Genomic DNA, 18729 nt, shown 5'->3' with positions numbered 1-18729 from the left:
GACTTGGGTTTATTTCTGGGCTCTCTGTTCTGTTCCATTGGTCCACGTGCCTGTTTTCATGGCAGTACTAGGCTGTTTTGATTACAGTGGCCTTATAATACAGTTTGGTCTCAGGTATTGTGATCTCTCCTATTTTGCTCTTCCTTCTCAAAATTGCAGCAGCTATTCAGGGTTGTTTGTGGTCTCATATAAATTTTTGAAGTGTTTGTTCTATGTCTGTGAAATATGCCATTCGTACTTTAATAAGTAATGCATTGAATGTGTAAATTGCTTTGGGTAGTATGGACATTTTGATGATGTTAATTCTTCTGATCCATGAACATGGTATATGTTTCCATTTGTTTGTGTCTTCCTTGATTTCTTTCTTCAGTGTTATGTAGTTTTCTGCATACAAGTCTTTTACTTCCTTGGTTAGGCTTATTCCTAGCCATTTCATTTTTCTTCTTGCATTATCAAAGGGGATTTTTTTCTTGATTTCTGCTTCTGATGTTTCAGTGTTGGTATACAAAAATGCTTTTGATTTCTGGATATTGACTTTGTATCCCTCTGTTTTGCCAAATTCGTTTATTAGGCCGAGCAGTTTTTTGGCGGTGTCTATAGGATTTTCTACATACACTGTCATGTCATCTGCAATGACAGTTTCATTTCCTTCTTTCCGATTTGGATGCCTTCTATTTCATTTTCTTCTCTGATTGCTGTGGCTAAAACTTCCAATACTATATTGAATAGAAGTGGTAAAAGTGGACAGCCTTGTCTTGTTCCTGATCTTAGTGGAAAAGATTTTAATTTTTGCCCATTGAGTATGATGTTGGCTGTAGGTCTCTCACTTATGGCCTTTATTATGTTGAGAAATGCTCCCTCTATTCCCACTTTACTGAGTGTTTTTATCATAAATGGGTGCTGTGCCTTATCAAATGCTTTTTCTGCATCTATTGATATGATCCTGTGATTTTTGTCTTTGCTTTTGTTTATGTGATGTATTACATTTACTTCTTTGTGATTATTGAACTGTAAGGGAAAAACTTTGGCCATAAGAAAATAGGAACCTAGCTAGCTAGAGCCAGGAGATTACTAGGTTACTGAACAAACATTCTGCCTTCCTGCCTTATGCAAGAATGCTTGGTTTGGAATTCCCACGCGCGGTCCTTGTAAGCAAATTGCTAACTGTCACATCTGCTTCTGTATAATGCTTGCTTGCCTGCCCCTATATAAGGACTTAGTTGTAAGCGCTCGGCGCGTCTCTCGTTTGCAGCCCCTTGTGGGTACCATGTCTCTGGACGCTCTGAGAGTTCGCCCCTGTGCAGGTTAAACTTGGCCAATAAAGTAACATCCTTGATACCCTGAAAGTCTCTGACATTTGTTCTCGTGTTTGCTGGATGCAACATTTGGAGGCCCCAGCGAGATCTCCCTCGGTGAAGTTTCGGTTTGGAGACCTCCAGGCGGCTTGAGCTGAGTAAGTATTCGCTGAGGATCCTCTTTTGGTTTCTGGGCTCTGGAGCAATCTTACCCTGAGGTTGTAGGTGGGACGCCACCGGTAACCTACCCAGGGACTTTCATAGGTGAGACGCCGCTCTTTGAAATTTGGTTTCAGTAATCTTAGGAGTGACTGGCCACGTTAGATATCCTCTTTCCCTGCGCCGTGCTGCGCTGCGATTAGTTTTGGATTATATGCCTAGTTCGTGTGTGAGAGATATTGCATTGTCTGTCGCCTTGTTGGTTTGTGTTGTTTGTTTCTTCTCCTTCATCCCGGACCTTATTAGAATGGGCCAGCAGGAGTCAGTGCCAGGATCCCCACTCGCTTGCCTCCTTAAGAATTTCTCCGATTTCCAGCAGCGGGCACGAGGGTATGGAGGACCCCCACCAGATCCAGAATTTTTAAGAACATTAAGCCAGCTCGAGTGGCCCACTTTTGATGTTGGATGGCCCTCGGAGGGGACCTTTGACTTGCCCACCCTCTTTGCTGTTCGAGCCACAGTATACAGGGTTCCCCATCCAGATCAGTTCCTCTATATAGATGTCTGGGTTGATATTGCCACCGAGCGGCCCCGGTACATCAAGAAGTGTCAGGGTGGAAATCAGAGAGGGAGGCGGGCGGTGTGCCTAGCATCAACGAGGAATAAGGCAAAGGGGAGGGAACTGAGACCTCGGTCACTGCATCAGGCGGGCCCCCGGGGCAGTTGAGGCTGTACCCCATCTTACCAGGACCGCAAGAAGACCATTTAGACCCTGTGAATACACCCCCGCCTTATCCCCGGAAGGAGGAGCCTGATTCTTCCTTGCAGGATATAGGCGGATTTTCCAGCCCGCCACGTACGCGAGGGGGAACCCACTAAGGAGCGGGCGAGGGAAGCGCCGCCATGTTGCTTCCTCCGTCAGGAGGCGCCGCCATCTTGCCGCTTCGGGAGGCGCCCCCGGCACCAGATACCCCACTGCGAGCACCCCCATGGTTCTGTGTATATTACAAGTTCTTAAAGAAGCAAAATATAAGGTGAATGAAAAGCATCTGGTTCAGCTTTTGCAATCTATAAGAAAATATTGTCCTTCATTTCCTGATAGAGGGACGTTAGACATTGATGTTTGGGAAAAAGTGGGTGAAAGGTTGAAATCTTTGCAAAACAGTGGTATATCTATTGGTGTGCACACCTTTGTAACCTGGAGGCTTGTCAGGGATTCTCTCAAGTTCATTTGGACAAAGAAAACAGAGCTAGACGAGGAGGAATCTGATTCTGACAGTGAAATGGTGTGCAAATTGAGTGAGCAGATCACGGAGGCCCCACCTTCACCCCTCAGAGAAGGATGGATTTTGCTCTGTATCTGCTCTGAAAAGGAAATTGAGGATTCCAGGGAAGGTTGAAACTTCACACTGTAGGAATGTAAATGGGAAACTGTAAAGATAAATGGAAAAGTAAAAGTTTTAGGGAGGAACTGTGTGGTGTTAGTTAATAACTGAAGGTATAAGGCATGGAAATGCAATCTTGGTGAATATCAGAAGGGGTATGAAAGAAAGATTAGAGGGTTTGTGAATGTTGCAGAAGGTCTGTGGAAGTGAAAGTTTTCACAAGCCTGGTAGATATCAGAAGGAAAAGGATTTTCCTTCACACTTTATATTTTTCTCCCTACCTGATCCCTCCAGAATTTGGCATTCTGAAGGAGTGAATAATGACATAAGGTTTCTTTGCATAAATCTAACAAGACCAGTCATTAATAGTGGTTATGATTTAATTGTGCCTTCCAACTCTTTCCAAATCTGTCATCTCCAGAATATGACCAGAAAATGAATGAATCCAAATGGCATTATAGCATTTAACAATGCACTGCCCTCCTTATGAGTCTGACAGTTTAATACCTGGTTGCACTTATTGTTTAATCAGTGCTACTTCAGAATTAGTCCAACAGGCTCAAATAGATCAGGAGATCCTGACCCGCCTTTCTGCAGTTGAATCAGTACTGGACTGGATCGGAGAACGCCAGGGCACACTTGTGACTCGTCAGCACCTAACTTGTGACCTTGGTTTCTCCAGACTGTGCGTCACACCGCTACAATGGAATTCCAGCCAACATACTTGGACTGATATACAACATCGCTTGAGGGGAGCTTTCTCCACTAATTTAAAAGGACAAATTGATAAATTGCAGTTGGGGTTACATTAACAGCTGCAGGACATTCAACGTTTAACTAAATAGGACATTTTTCGAGCCCTTAATGAAAATATTAGTTGGCTGAATCCTAAAACATGGTTTGATGGACTTAATTTGAGAATTTGGGTTTTTGGAGCAGCCGGTTGTTTACTGATTGTAATATTGCTTTGTGTACTTCGGTGTATTTGCAAATTGTTTTCCCAGGGTTGTATCAGAGACCAGCAAGTAGCCACCTTTATGGAACCCTTAGCAGTCCTAACTGAAAACAAGGGAGAAGGTATGAAAAACCACTCTGGCAGACGTAAAATTAAAACTCAACACCCACATAAGAAAGTAGGTGATGAGTTGGTGCACGGAACTGCACCTGTTAAGAAATCCTCTCGTAAAAAGTCAGGCTTGCATTATGCTCAGACTGCCTTGTGATTTGCCTTTCCTGATATCTATGTAATTTCTCTCAAAGATTGAAATGTAATCAGACCTATTACTTTTGTTTTTCCCTTAATATGTTTTCTTGCACTGAATTTAGAAATTTAGGTATTCACAATCCATAGAATTTAGTTTCTGCTTTAATTTCTATTATTGCCTTATGATGTATGTAGATGTTGCTTTTCTTCTGATTTGCATTCGAAAACAGCAAAAGTAGGTTTCACAGGCTTAACAACCACAATTAATTTTAAAAACTAAAAAAGGGGGAGATGTTGGGAACCGCCCTGCCTGGTATCAGAAGCTGAAACCCCCACCTAGGCTAAGGCTAAGGGAACGCCCTTGGAACCGTAAGCCAGCAAGGAGACAAAAGCTTATCTCCCTGGCAGGAATGCTGCTTCTGCTGCTTTATTCATAACTGAACCCCAAAAAGCTTGGTCGGTTAGCCAAAGACGGGTAAGATTTCCCAAGGGGGAAACGACCTAAGACAGGCACGATCACTTGGGAGGCCCCCCCAACAGAAGGACTTTGGGCACTGCAGCAAAAGGGGGTGATGGACCCTAGCTCCTCGGCTTTGACTAGCCTGAGTTCTCATCTCTGGGAGAAAATCTCCTTATCTCTTGTTGCCTTAGTTCCCTTGCTCCACCTAAGCCTGAAACAATGACAGGGTGGTGCGGCTCTGTGCTGAAAAGGGCGGATTCCTTGGGTGATCAGGCCTAAGAAAGAATATGTAAATTACTGTGAAACCTTCTTTGTTTAGAATGCTCTCAGTTGAATGAGAAGGGTCCTAGGAGGAAGTTAGTTTGTTCCTCAAAGTCTTACAACTCTTTTACCCCACTCAAAAATAGACCCTCAGATTTCCTTGTTTTCTATGGTTCCTTACTTCCCCCTAATGAGTACTGTACTTTACCTGAATTATTATGCAAAATGAGGCCCTAAGCACAGACTTACAGGCTTTTGGTTGTCACACCCATCAGTGGTGGTATTGCAGTATGTTGATGACATCCTCATAGCCGCGAAAAGCGAGGAAGAGTGTGAAATGGCCACCGTGGACTTACTGCAGGACCTCAAACAGATGGAGTATCAAGTCTCTGCCAAGAAGGCCCAAATTGTGACGCAAATTGTAAGTTACTTGGGGTATAACTTGCAGGGGGGCCCGAGGGCCTTGTCCAGCCAGCAGATTCAGATGGTCCTGCAAATCCCAGAGCCCACCGCCAAACGACAGGTGTGTGAATTCTTAGGAGCGGTAGGATACTGCCGACTTTGGATCCTGGGTTTCACAGAATTTGCCAGACCCTTACACAAATTAACCTGGGGAAAGGAAGAATCATTCACATGGACTGATAAGGAAAGGTAGGCATTCCAAGCCCTCAAGGAAGCATTAGTGGCCGCCCTGGCCTTGGCTTTGCCTGATCCGGCCAAACCCTTCTGGTTGTTTGTAGCCGAGAAAGGAGGGATTGTGCTAGGAGTACTTAGCCAGGAACTCGGGCCGTGGAAGAGACCGGTGGCTTATCTGTCCAAGAAGTTAGACCCAGTAGCCTCTGGGTGGCCCACCTGCCTGAGGGCACTTGCCGCCACGTCAATCCTAGTCAAAGAGGCAAGCAAATTGACTTTGGGCCAAGACATACAGGTAATCAGTGAACATTATGTTGAACAGGTCCTCAGGGCACCTCCTGATCGGTGGGTATCCAACACCCGGCTAACACAATACCAGGCACAGCTGCTTAACCCGCCATCTGTTCGTTTCCTGAAAACCATGACTCTCAACCTGGCTACTCTCCTGCCGGTGCCAGACTCCACTGTAGTCCATGATTGCAAACAAATTCTGGACATAGTGACTGGCTCTCGCCCAGATTTGAAGGACCAGGCATATGAAAAAGTTGATCTGACTTTGTTCACGGATGGTAGGAGTTTTGTCACGAACGGGTTGAGACATGCAGGGGCAACAGTAACCACTGAAGACGAAATATTATGGCAGAAGGCTTTGCCTGCAGGAACCTCTGCGCAGCAGGCTGAGCTAATTGGGCTAACAAAAGCCTTGTAAATGGCGGAGGGGAAAACTGCCAACATTTATACTGATAGTCGATATGCCTTTGCCACTGCCCATATACATGGAGCCATATACAAGGAACGAGGCCTCTTAACTGCAGGGGAAAAAGACATTAAGAATAAGGATGAAATCCTCGCTCTATTAGATGCTATATGGTTGCCTATTAAGGTTGCTATTATCCATTGCAAGGGCCAAACAATAGGGATTGCTTAGCTAACAAACGTAATCCAGTCACTATAACTATCCTGCATCTGGGAGACCCTGAATGGATCAAAGGTCGTACTTGGGGAGTTAGGCTTTATGTATCTGGAGATGATCCAGGGACTTTCTTTACCATCAGAAAGCTGCCTGCTAATAACAGACCCCTAGTGAGAGGACTAGGAAGCGGGTTGCCCCCTCGACCAGTTGGACCAGTTGTCAGTCCTCCAGGTGGAACTATGCAGCCAAAAGGAGAGAGCCCGGAGGAACCAGAACGTAATCTGCCTTTCTACTTGCCTAGCCCATTAACAGACAGACCCCACCATAGAGAGGCCAATACTCTAGACCTATTAGATAAAGTGTTCCCTTTCTTCAATAATACTCAACCTGATATTACTGAGTCTTGTTGGTTGTGTCTAAGCCCTAGACCTCCCCATGGCTGACCACCCTTTTATCTGCAATCGCAGGACCCCTTCTTTTGCTTCTGTTATCAGTTACTATAGGGCCCTGTATTCTAAATAAAGTCATATCCTTTATTAAAGAAAGAATAGAAGTAGTAAAACTAATGGTTCTATCTCAACCCTATATCATTATTCCTCATGATGAAGAGTCAAGGGTTTGACAAACCCCCAAGAGAAAACGGGGGAATGTAAGGAGTAGGGAAAAACTTAGACCATAAGAAAATAGGAACCTAGCTAGCTAGAGCCAGGAGATTACTAGGTTACTGAACAAACATCCTGCCTTCCCGCCTTAAGCAAGAATGCTTGGTTTGGAATTCCCACGCGCGGTCCTTGTAAGCAAATTGCTAACTGCCACATCTGCTTCTGTATAACGCTTGCTTGCCCGCCCCTATATAAGGACTTAGTTGTAAGCACTCGGCGCGTCTCTCGTTTGCAGCCCCTTGTGGGTACCGTGTCTCTGGATGCTCTGAGAGTTTGCCCCTGTGCAGGTTAAACTTGGCCAATAAAGTAACATCCTTGATACCCTGAAAGTCTCCGACATTTGTTCTTGCGTTTGCTGGATGTAACAGAACCATCCTTGCATCCCTGGAATGAATCCCACTTGGTCATGGTGTATGATCTTTTTAATGTATTGTTGGATGTGGTTTGCCAGTATTTTGTTCAGGATGTTAGCGTCAATGTTCATCAGTGATATTGGCATGAAGTTTTCTTTGTTGTGCCTTTATCTGGTTTTGGGATTAGGATGATGCTGGCTTCATAAAAAGAGTTTGGGAGTCTTCCATCATTCTGGATTTTTTGGAATAGTCTGTGAAGGATAGGGGTTAGCTCTTCCTTAAATGCTTTGTAGAATTCTGTGAAACCATCCGGACTTGGACTTTTGTGTCGGGAGGTTTTTGATAACTGCTTCAATTTCATCTGCTGTTACTGGTCTGTTCAGGCTTTCTCCTTCTTTTTTACTGAGTTTTGAAAGATTATATTTTTCTAGAAATTTGTCCATTTCACCTAGGTTTTGAAATTTCTTGGCATACAGTTCTTCATAGTAATTTCTTACAATGCTTTGTATTTCTGTGGTGTCAGTTATAATCTCTCCTCTTTCATTTCTGATTGTGTTTATATGGCTCCTGTCTCTTTTTTTTCTTAATGAGCCTGCTTAAAGGCTTGTCAATTTTGTTTATCTTTTCAAAGAACCAGCTTCTGGATTCATTAATCCTTACAATTGTTCTTTTAGTCTCTGTCATTTAATTCTGTTCTGATCTTGGTTATTTTCTTCCTTTTTCTTGCTCTGGGCTGTCTTGGTTGTTGTGCCTTGAGTTTGTGTAGGTGTAGGACTAGGTTGTTTGTTTGAAATGTTTCTATCTTTTTTAGGTAGCCCTGTATTGCTACAAACTTCCCTCTCAGGATTGCCTTTGTTGTGTCCCATAAGTTTTGGGTTGTTGTGAGTTCATTTTTGTTTGTTTTCAGGAATTTTTTATTTCTTCCCTAATTTCATTGTTGCCCATTCATTGTTTAATAGCATGCTATTCAGTCTCCATGATTTTGAGTGTTTTGGGTTTTATCCCTTGGGGTTGGTTTCTAGTTTCAGTCCCTTGTGGTCAGAGAAAATGCTTGGTATGATTTCAATTTTCTTGAATTAGTTGAGGCTTTTTTTGTGTCCTATCATGTGGTCTATCTTTGAAAATGTTCTATGTGCATTTGAAAAAAATGTGTGTTTAGCTTCTATGGGATGAAGGGCTCTGTATATATCAGTTAAGATAATTTCATCTGTGGCATTGTTCAATGCCCCAATATCTTTGTTGATATTTTGTTTGGAAGATGTGTCCATTTTTGACAGTGGAGTGTTAAAATCCCCTACTATCATTGTGTTGCTGTCAATATCTTTCTTGAAGTCCTCTAAGATTTTTATTATGTATTTGGGTGCTCCTATGTTGGGTGCATATATATTTATGATGTTTATGTTTTCTTGGTGGGTTATTCCCTTGAGTATTATGAAGTGACCCTCTGGGTCTCTCTTTATGGCCCTTTTTTGAAGTCTGTTTTGTCTGATATGAGTATTGCTACCTCGGCTTTTTTTTTTTCTCCTGTCCCTTTGCTTGGAAAATTTGTTTCCAGCCCTTCACTTTCAGCCTGTGCAGGTCTTTTGTTCTGACATGGGTGTCCTGAAGGCAGCATATGTGTGGTTCACTCTTTCTTATCCATTCAGCTCTTCTATGTCTTTTGATTGGAGCATTTAATCCATTTATATTTAAGGTTATTATTGATAGGTACTTATTCATTGCCATTTATGTACCTGTGTTCCTCTCTCTCTCTCTCTTTTCCTTCCTTTCCTTAAAGCAGTCCCTTTAGCATCTCTTGCAAAGCTGGTTTGGTGGAGGTGTATTCTTTTAGACTTCTTTTGTTTGGGAAGCTCCTTATTTGGTTTCTATCTTAATTGAGAGCCTTGCTGGGTAAAGTTGTCTTGGTTGCAGACCTCTGGTTCTCATTACTTGGAATATTTCTTGTCATTCTCTTCTGGCTTGGAGTGTTTCCATTGAGAAGTCAGCTGCTGACCTTATTAGGGGTCCCTTGTATGTTACTTCCTGTTTCTTCCTTACTGCTCCATACATAGTTTTCTTAACTTCCCTATTATTTTTTACATGAAAGAGTACTTTGGATGAACCTTTAGTAAAGATGTTTATTCTATTTAAACATTACTTAGTATTATGTGTCTGTGCACTCAATTGTAAGAGAAAGTTAGTCTTAGAAGCTCTTTTTTAACAAAATTACAACAAAAGTGTCATTTCACAGCAGTGCTTCTACAGGAGTGTTAAAACAGTATGTATTAACAGAGACAACATTCATTTTACTTCTACTGAGAAAAGTACATTGACTGAGCTATATAAACACTGATGAAGTTACTTTCTTAAACCTGTTTTTTCCGTAACCTAATCTTAACCCTAACTTTAACCCTAATCCTAACCCGAAACTTATCCCTAACTCTAATCCTAACCCTAACACTAACCCTATCCTAACGCAAACTGTATCCCTAACCCTAACCTTATCCCTATTCCTAACCCTAACTCTTAGCCCTACCCCTATCCTTATCCCTGCTTACAGAAAATGTCTGTTAGATTCATCCTCTGTTTCACATTCAGAGTACTGTCTTCTCTAAGTAGATACTGCTCTATACACATGTCTTTTCTTTCCTAGTCATTTTACAGAAAGAATAGTTGGATGAGTGTGTAATACACGTTTATTCTATTAAAACATGACTTACTATCGTGTCTATGCTCTCAATTGTAACAGAAAGTTGATCTAAGAAGCTGTTTCTTTATGAAAATTACTACAAAAGTGGCATTTCAGAGCAACACTACTATAGAAGTCTGAAAACAGTGTGTATTTACTTGAGACACCATACATTTCAACTTGTACTAAAACAAATACATTGAGTAATGCTATAAACTCTGTACAAGGTATTGTATTTAACCTTTTGAGTTCAAGAGAGTTGAATTTCAGCATGATTTAGTAGCGTTCAAAGAGTTCATTACTGTTCATTCTGAGAGAAATGAACTTTTTAAAGAAAATGGATGGTAAAATTCATACTGAGTTTCATATTCACAAAACTGTTCTGCCACTCTGCACTACACCATACACAGATTTCTTAACTTACCTGTACTTTTTACATGAAAAAATACTTTGGAGGATTTTGTACCTTAGAGTTTCTTTCTACATAAGGAAGAGAATAGGTTAGGCCTCTTCAAACGTTTGTAACAGAAAGTTTATCTTAGAAGCTATTTCTTTATGAAAATTGCTACAAAAATGGCATTTCAGAACAACACCACTACAGAAGTATTAAAACAGTATGTATTGCTGGAGACACTATACATTTCAAATTCTACTGAAAGAAATACATTGAGTAATGTTATAAACTCTGTACAAGATGTTTTATTTAACCTGTTTTGTTCAAGAGAGTCAAATTTCAGCGTGATTTAGTAGTGTTGAAAGAGTTCATTACTGTTCATTGTGAGAGAAATGCACTTTTTACAGAAAATGGACAGTTAGATTCATACTCAGTTTCATATTCACAAAACTGTCTTCTTCCAGTCTCTACTACACAATACGCAGAAGTCTGAACTGCCCTATGCTTTTTGTTGGGAACTGCCCTGGCTATTTCAGGAGCTGTAACCCCTGTCAAGGCTAAGGCTGAGGGAGTGACCTTGAACCGTAAGCCACCAAGGAGACAAAAGCTTATCTCCCTGGCAGGATTGCCGCTTCTGCTCCTTTTATTTCATCCATAACTGGCCCCCAATGCTTGGTCAGTTAGCCAATGATGGGTAAGATTCTCCAAAGAGGGGAATGACCTAAGACAGGCACAATCATGTGGGAGGCCCCCAAGGAAGGACTTTGAGGGGTACAGCAAAAGGGGGTGATGGACCCTCGCCCCTCGGCTTTGACATAGCCTGAGTCCTCATTGTCTATGAGAAGTCTCCTAATTTCTTGGCTGCCTTACTTCCCTTGCTCCACCTAAGCCTGAAACAATGATGGAGGGTTGCACAACCCTGTGGTGGAAGGGGCAGGTTCCCTGGGTGATCAGGCCTAAGAAAGAACATGTAAAATCCTGTGAAACCTGCTTTGTTTAGAATGCTCTCAATTAAATGATAAGGGCCCAAATAAGGAATGTTTGTTCCTCAAAGTTTTACAGCTCTTTAGCTATCTGACCCTGACTCAAAATAGGCCCTCAGAGTTCTTTGTTATCCATTGTTTGATCCTTATTGCCTGGCAATGATTAATGAGCTTTATCTGTATTCCTGTGCAAATGAACCCAATAAAAGACCATTGAGGAACAGGCTCCTGGTCCTTCTCCTGCGAGAGATCAGCCACCTTTTCTCCCCAAGAAGATCATGTCTTGGTAGACTTATTCTCATCTGTAGCAGCCAGGGGGTGGCCTACAGATTGAGTCCCCCCACATATTAATATAATGAGAATGGTTTCCGTGACATTGATATAACCTGGCAGGCAAGGGGAGTGGACCGGAATGTGCATGCATGAACAATGGTGACTTCACTGTACCAGTCAGTGGGGGCAGTAGACACCATTGCGTGAGCATGTGTATTGTATGACTGTTGCATTCAAAATGACTGAGCAAGTAGAGCAATGAGTCTGCATCAAATTTTGCATTAAGCTTGAACATTCCTCTGCAGAAACTGTTCTTTTGATTCAGGAGGCTTTCAGGGATGATACAGTGAGTACAGCACAAATAAAAGTGTGGCACAAACACTTCACAGATAGTCAAGAATCTGTTGAAAATGATCCGTCTTCTTTAAGGCTTGCAACAAGCAGAACACCTGAGAATGTTGAATGTGTATGGACTGCAATCATCAAAGATCAGTGACTGACAGTGTGAGATCTAGAAGCTGATCTGTGGGTTCCAAAAACTACTGTGTCTAAGAATTTGACTCAGGATCTTGACATAAAACATGTCCTGGCAAAATTTGTTCTCTGGTTTCTGCTACCTGAGCAGAAGGAAAATTGTGCTTATAGTTGCTAATGACTTGATTCAAACCCCTACCAATGAACCAGATTTCCTCAAAGGTCAAAACCAGAGATGAATTGAAAAGCTATGGCTATGATCCAGAAATGAAGGCCCAGTCATCCCAATGGAAGTTGCCTGGTTCTCCAGCCCAGAGAAGGTATGGAAAAGGTGTGGCCAATTTGCAGCAAGATCAAGGCCATGTGAACTGTGTTTTTTGATTGGGAAGGTGTTGTCCAGGCCAAACAATTAATAAGGAATACTACCTCAATGTTCTTCATTGGTTGAGAGATTCAATATGATGAAAATGGACATAGATATTGGCAACTGGTGATTGGCAGTTTCATCACAACAACATGCCCATTCATGCATCACATCTCTAGCAGAACTTTTTGGTGAAAGAACAAATCACCCAGGTGACCCAGATCGCCTACAGCCTAGATCTGCCGTAAGACTTTAGGCTTTTCTAAAAACTAACACCACCTTTGAAAGGGAAAAGATTTCAGACTATCGATAAGATTCAAGAAATTACAACAGGACAGCTGATGGCAATTCTAACAAAGGATTTTGCAGTGTTTGTACAGTGGAAGAAAAGCGAGGGAAACTGTGAGGTCCCAATGTGCCTACTTCAAAGGGGATTGAGACATCATTGTCCTCTGTACAATGTTTGTTGTATCTTGTGTCTTCAATGAATGTTTCTCTTTGCCATAGTACATGGCTGGATACTTTCTGGACAGACCTCATATATCATTGTTGATCTAAAATTTGAGTAGATTCCCAACACATACTTAAAATAGTTTACATTTCCAATAATTGGCTAGAGTCAGTATATACCCTTCAAATCATATATTGTTTTAAGTTTCTGAAATTTGAAAATTTGTGAACTATAAAAAAGTCAATTAGTGGGGAAGGACAAAAGAGTTAACAAAAGTGAGAGTGTTGAGTGTGTACTATGTGCCAGGCAGTGTGCTAGAAATTCTATTATAGTTTGTCTATGTGTTTCAGTTACTAACATTTCATCTATCAGCTCCACATTTCCATATCTTTTCCTGTGGTGCTGGGTCTGGAAATCTGTAAGCTGACTTTCCCAAAGGCAGCACACTTTTTCCATGGAGCATCATGGGAATGTCTTGAAGCAAAGATATCTCTATAGCCTGAATTATAGCCATTAGTATTTCAGGTCATTAATTAGACATTTTCCTCTTCTGATAACTTTTGAAAATGCAAATGTTCATCAAAGAGGATATCAGTCATCTTTTGGATCACTGAATCTTCAATAATAACAGTTTACCTGATATTTTTCTTCAACAATAGTGGGTACTTTGTCACAAAGGCAGAATAAGGATCTTCGGGTGATAGGGAAAAAAACAGGTGTAGAAAAAACATAGACTGCATCAGAGCTTATTGATCTTTTTAATTGTGTCTTGTTTTGATCCTAGGGATATTGAGAAATGACCCAGTTTCCCTTTTTTTTGTGGTTCTTCAATCTAGTTGTAATCTGACCTCTGGGGGCTGAATATAAGAAGAAGAACATTAAGAAATAGGCAAAGATACCTTATGTAAACAATTATTAACTAGAAAATCTCAAACAGTGGTTCTCAACCCTAGCTAATACCTAGGTCCTATGCCCAGAGATTTAAAAAAGAAAATCCTGAAATGATTCTGACATTCTAGCAAAGATGGAGAGTCAGTTCTCCAAAGAGTGAATCAAATGAACATTTACCATGTGCCACCAGGATTTATGATTTAGGAAGACCTAGCACAAAATAAAAATGAGAAAACTTCAGTAATCTCCAACTTTGCCAGTCAGCATCCCATTTTATGTCCATGCTTTTCCTTACTTCCAACCCCATCTTTGCCCCCAAGGAACATGTGCTTCCTGCTGCTTCAGGAAGCTATCACTTAAGTGACAATTCCATTGTATATCTAAATACCATGGTAGTAATAGAAAATATGAGCCATCAGAAAGCCCTACCTTTAGTGAACAGGTGCAAAGAGAAGCATGTTTTGCTAGAGAACTCTGTGAGTGATGCAAAATTCCCTAGAAATTGCTCACTTTTTTAGTAGTTGGTTTTCTGTGAAGATGTAAACTGAAATATGAATAAAGAACAGAAAGTTAAAGATTTTTCTCAGGAGCTGAGTACCAGCTTATAGAAGGAAACCAGGAGACTCAACAAGGTAGGTGGAGCCACAGAGGATAAGACAAGGTAAGAAAACAAGCATGAGCTAAGAAATGGGTATGTTATCATGGACAAAGCCAAAGGTGGGGAAGGACTGAGGGTGGGAAGTGGGGGTAGGGTGGGACAGGGGAAAGTGGTGGCGGGAAAATGGAGACAACTATAATTGAACAACAATAAAAAAAGAAATAGGTATGTTGTGATTCTTTTTGAAGACTCAGTTTCTTCAATGGACCTAAAATTTCTACATCTTTTGTGTCTTTTTCCCACTCTGCTTACAATTGTTGGGTTAGCTTAAGTTTAACTATAGCTTGAGAGGAAGGTTTAGCAGAGTCAGACTAATACACATTTACTTAGACACTGCCCTGGAACCAAACCCCAGGTAAATGAGTGCCAAGTTTTAGTATTGGTCAGAAAAAAACTGAAGGGTTGTTTAAGCAGACTTCTGGGCCCCAGGACCAAAGTTTCTGATTCAGCAGGTCTGAGCTGTGGTTTGAGAATGTGCATTTCTAACAAATTCCCAGCTGATGCTCTCATTCTATCTGAAGACCACACTTGAAGGACCACTGCCTCTAGGGCTGAAAAAAGAAATCACATATCAGCAATTGTCCTTAATCACCTTCTTACAGCTGTATTAGAAATATAGTTTGTCACATATATGACAAAATAAGAATACTGTCAGGTAACAAATTATTCAAATAAAATACAGTGCAAAACACTCTAGAAGTCCTGAGATATCTGTCTGGTTAAGTACTAGTATGGCAGAAAAGGTTAGAGATGACAAATATAATACAAAGACCCTAGGCTACAGAGATAGAGGTGGACTGTGGAATTGAGTTTATTAAGGAACATACAGCAGTGAAGAAATTTACTGAATATTTGGGCCTAAACAGCAAAGCTCAGGGATTTTTTTAAATTGAATTTATTGGGGTGACATGGTTAATAAAATTATGTAGGCTTAAGTGTATAATCCTATTATACATCATCTGTATATTGTATTGTGTGTTCACCACCCAAAGTCAAGCTTCTTTTGTCATCTTTTATCCCCTTTTACCTTCCTCCATCTCCCCCAGCCCCCTTTCCCTCTAGTAATCACTGTACTATTGTCTGTGTCTATGAGGCCCCCTCCCCCTCCCCCTCCCCTCCCCCTCCCCCTCCCCTCCCCCTCCCCTCCCCCTCCCCTTCCCTTCCCTTCCTAATCCCTTCATCTTTTTTACCTATCCTCCCCAACTGTCAATCTATTCTCTGTATCTATGAGTTTGTTTCTATTTCTTTCTTTCTTTCTTTTTTTTTTTTTGTCCATTAGGGTTTTAAATGTGATAAACCATGGCAATTTAAAAGACCCTGGACAGGCATGGTTCTTATGCTAATTAAGCACCTAAGACTCGCCTTTCAGATAGGGCTGAGGTCTGTGCAGGTGATCTGTAAACTAGTCCCCTTGTTTGGCAATTAGCCTTCAATTCTGGTGTCTGGAATCACTCAAAGTTCCTAGTGGTTCATCAACTTCTGCTGGTTAGGACACATTGTAATGAAACATGACATCTAATTTTGTTTTTTCTTGGGCAAGCGCTTCTGCAAGTGAAATTTTTTCTTTTTACAGGAAAGAATAACTTGCAGGACCATTCAGAGACATGTCTCAAAAGCAGTGCTGGACAGGGATTGACAAAGGGTTGAGGAGGTCATTTGGTCAAAGGTGTTAGTGACAGAAAAAGTACCCCTGAAGTTAAAGATAGCAGAACCCTTGGAAAATTTTTGAGCAGATTAGGTTGGCTTCAGTGAAGTGACCACATGGTCTAACAGGAGAAATAAAGATATTTATGCATCTGTTCAGCATTTAAAAGGTGTGATCATAAGAGAGCAAATATAATTCCTTCAAAATGACTGTTATATTCCCTGTGGGTGGTGAGCTTCATTGTAGATACCTGAAAATGTAAAATATTTAGAATTATGTTCAAAATATTTGTTATTTTTGATACTATTACAGATGTCTCCCTTTCCCATCTTCCACCCTCCCCTCACCCTTCTCCCCGCACCATCACTGCATTATTGTCTGTACCCATGGGCTATGCATATTTGTATTTATGTTCTTTGACTTATCCCTTCCAGTCCCTCCCACTGTCCTTTCCTCTGAGAGCTGTCAGTCTGTTCCATGTATCCATGCCTCTGGTTCTATTTCATTCATCGATTTCTTTTGTTCATTAGATTCCACATATGAGTGAGATATTATGGTATCCATTTTTCTCTGACTGGCTTATTTTGCTTAGCATAACATTTGAGACACCTAAGAAACTAGAACTTATACTTTGTTATGTGTGTGTGGGTGCACACACATAGTAAGAGTCAGAGAATTTTCCCAGATATATTTATATAACTGTATACTGTATTTTTCCCAATCTTAGTCTCTATGACTATGTAGGTTTTACTCTATATGATTTTGGCTGCTTTCAGATGGCATATATAGTTTCAAATGATCATTGAAGAGATTCAGAAAATCTCTGATAGACTCTGAGGAAAATTAGTTTAAAATATCAATAAATGTGAGGCAACACTTATTTAAATATATAAATTCTGGTGTGTTTGATAAAGAAAACAAACTTTAATAAAGAAATTCCAAGCCTGTACATTTACACCACTGTAAAATATTTATAGGTGTTCAGAAATTAGACCCAAAGCATGCATGAGCGTCCAATATGGATACATTGTGTAATCAAGGTCAGTATAACTTCTCAGACAGTTCTGCTGGGTTAGCCAATATACTAAAGCCAATTTACCATAGAGTTTTTTTAATTTAGCAGAATTAATTTCTATACTAATTAAACAGCTTAAGATATCAAATATTTTTCTTTCAATTGAAAACTCAGAGAGAAAAATCTATTTGTATAAATAAGAAAATGAAAGGCAAAATAACTGTTTTTTCTTCTAGTCATAATGAAGCTAAGATTTTGTGATGGATTCTAGATTCAAAGAGACCTCCATGCCCTGATGCTTTGGGTTAGGGTAAGGGTATCATGAAAGGCGCAGCATATGAATGATGGTTCTAGGCTCCTTTTAACTTTCTTTGTGTGCCCAACACCTCTGGTAAAAACAGATGGAAATGGGGAGAATTTCTAAGCAACTGATTTGAACAAGGTGCACTGTTCAAGGTACAGTTTTGTGGGCCTGAGAAGGATAATGGGAAAAGGGAAGAATTTAGACAATTGTCAGAGAAAAATAGAGAAGGGAAGCTATTTCTGGATTCCCTATTCTGTGTCACTAATCTATTCTTGTCTTATACAAATACAATGAGGAATTAATTATAATATTTTAATAACTGTTTAATCATTTAGTCAATATTAAGTATAATATTTTAATAACTGTTTAACTGTTTTTCTTGGCTACTTTTTGGTAATGGTAATCATCTTAATATAAACTTTAAAATCAGTTTCTCCAATTAAAAAAGAGTTATTGAGTTTCTGGTGGAATTCCATTAAATTTATATATTAATTCAGGAAAATGAAAAATGCCCTGAAATTAAACTTTTCCCTCAAAGAGTGTGTTCCTTTCAGATTTCGTTTTACACACTTCAATACAACTTTATAAGTTTCTTCATAGAGATCAGTGAGCCTAAAATTCAGTGCCTCACTAGAATAAGTTACAAGCTTTTAAAAATGCTAATTCATAGAGTTCACATTTGAAAATTCTGAGTTGTTTTGTCTGAGGACATCAGAATAATTTAAAGCTCCTCAAGGTAATTTTAATGTAAAGCTAATGTTGAGAATTACACATATGTGTATTGTGTCATTCACAATAAGTTTATTCCTAAATATTTTATGCATTTTTTGATCCTTTTCCAATAATATATTCTTAATCACCTTTCCAATCTCTTAGTGGGGTGTGGTCCATCTGAGTTTTTCATTTCTTACTTTGGCCATGTGTGCCTTGTTAGGAACTCATTCATTTACTCTAGGTTTTCAAATATATTTCTATAGAGTTCTAAATTATCTTTTTATTATTATTAGTCATCATCATTTTACACTTGAGTCTCCTTATGTAATTATTTTAGGTTTTCTTCATTCTCTCTAGCAATTATATTTTACTGGGTACATATGATGGTTGTCACACCTGATCTTCCCCTTCTTGCTGCTGACCTTACTTTTCTTAGTCCTCTCATTGGGACACATTTCTAATTATTGGAAAAATACAGATGGTGCAAAGCCAGTTTTGTCCCTATAGGTCTGCTCTAAGAGGCCCCTGCAAACACACCTGGAGGAAGCCTCTTGGCTCTTTCTACTTTAA

The sequence above is a fragment of the Phyllostomus hastatus genome, unplaced genomic scaffold, assembly GCF_019186645.2.
Source record: "Phyllostomus hastatus isolate PE091 unplaced genomic scaffold, TTU_PhHast_1.1 phas_contig_194, whole genome shotgun sequence".
Taxonomy (NCBI): Eukaryota; Metazoa; Chordata; class Mammalia; order Chiroptera; family Phyllostomidae; genus Phyllostomus; species Phyllostomus hastatus.
Note: the sequence above shows the minus strand (reverse complement) of the source record.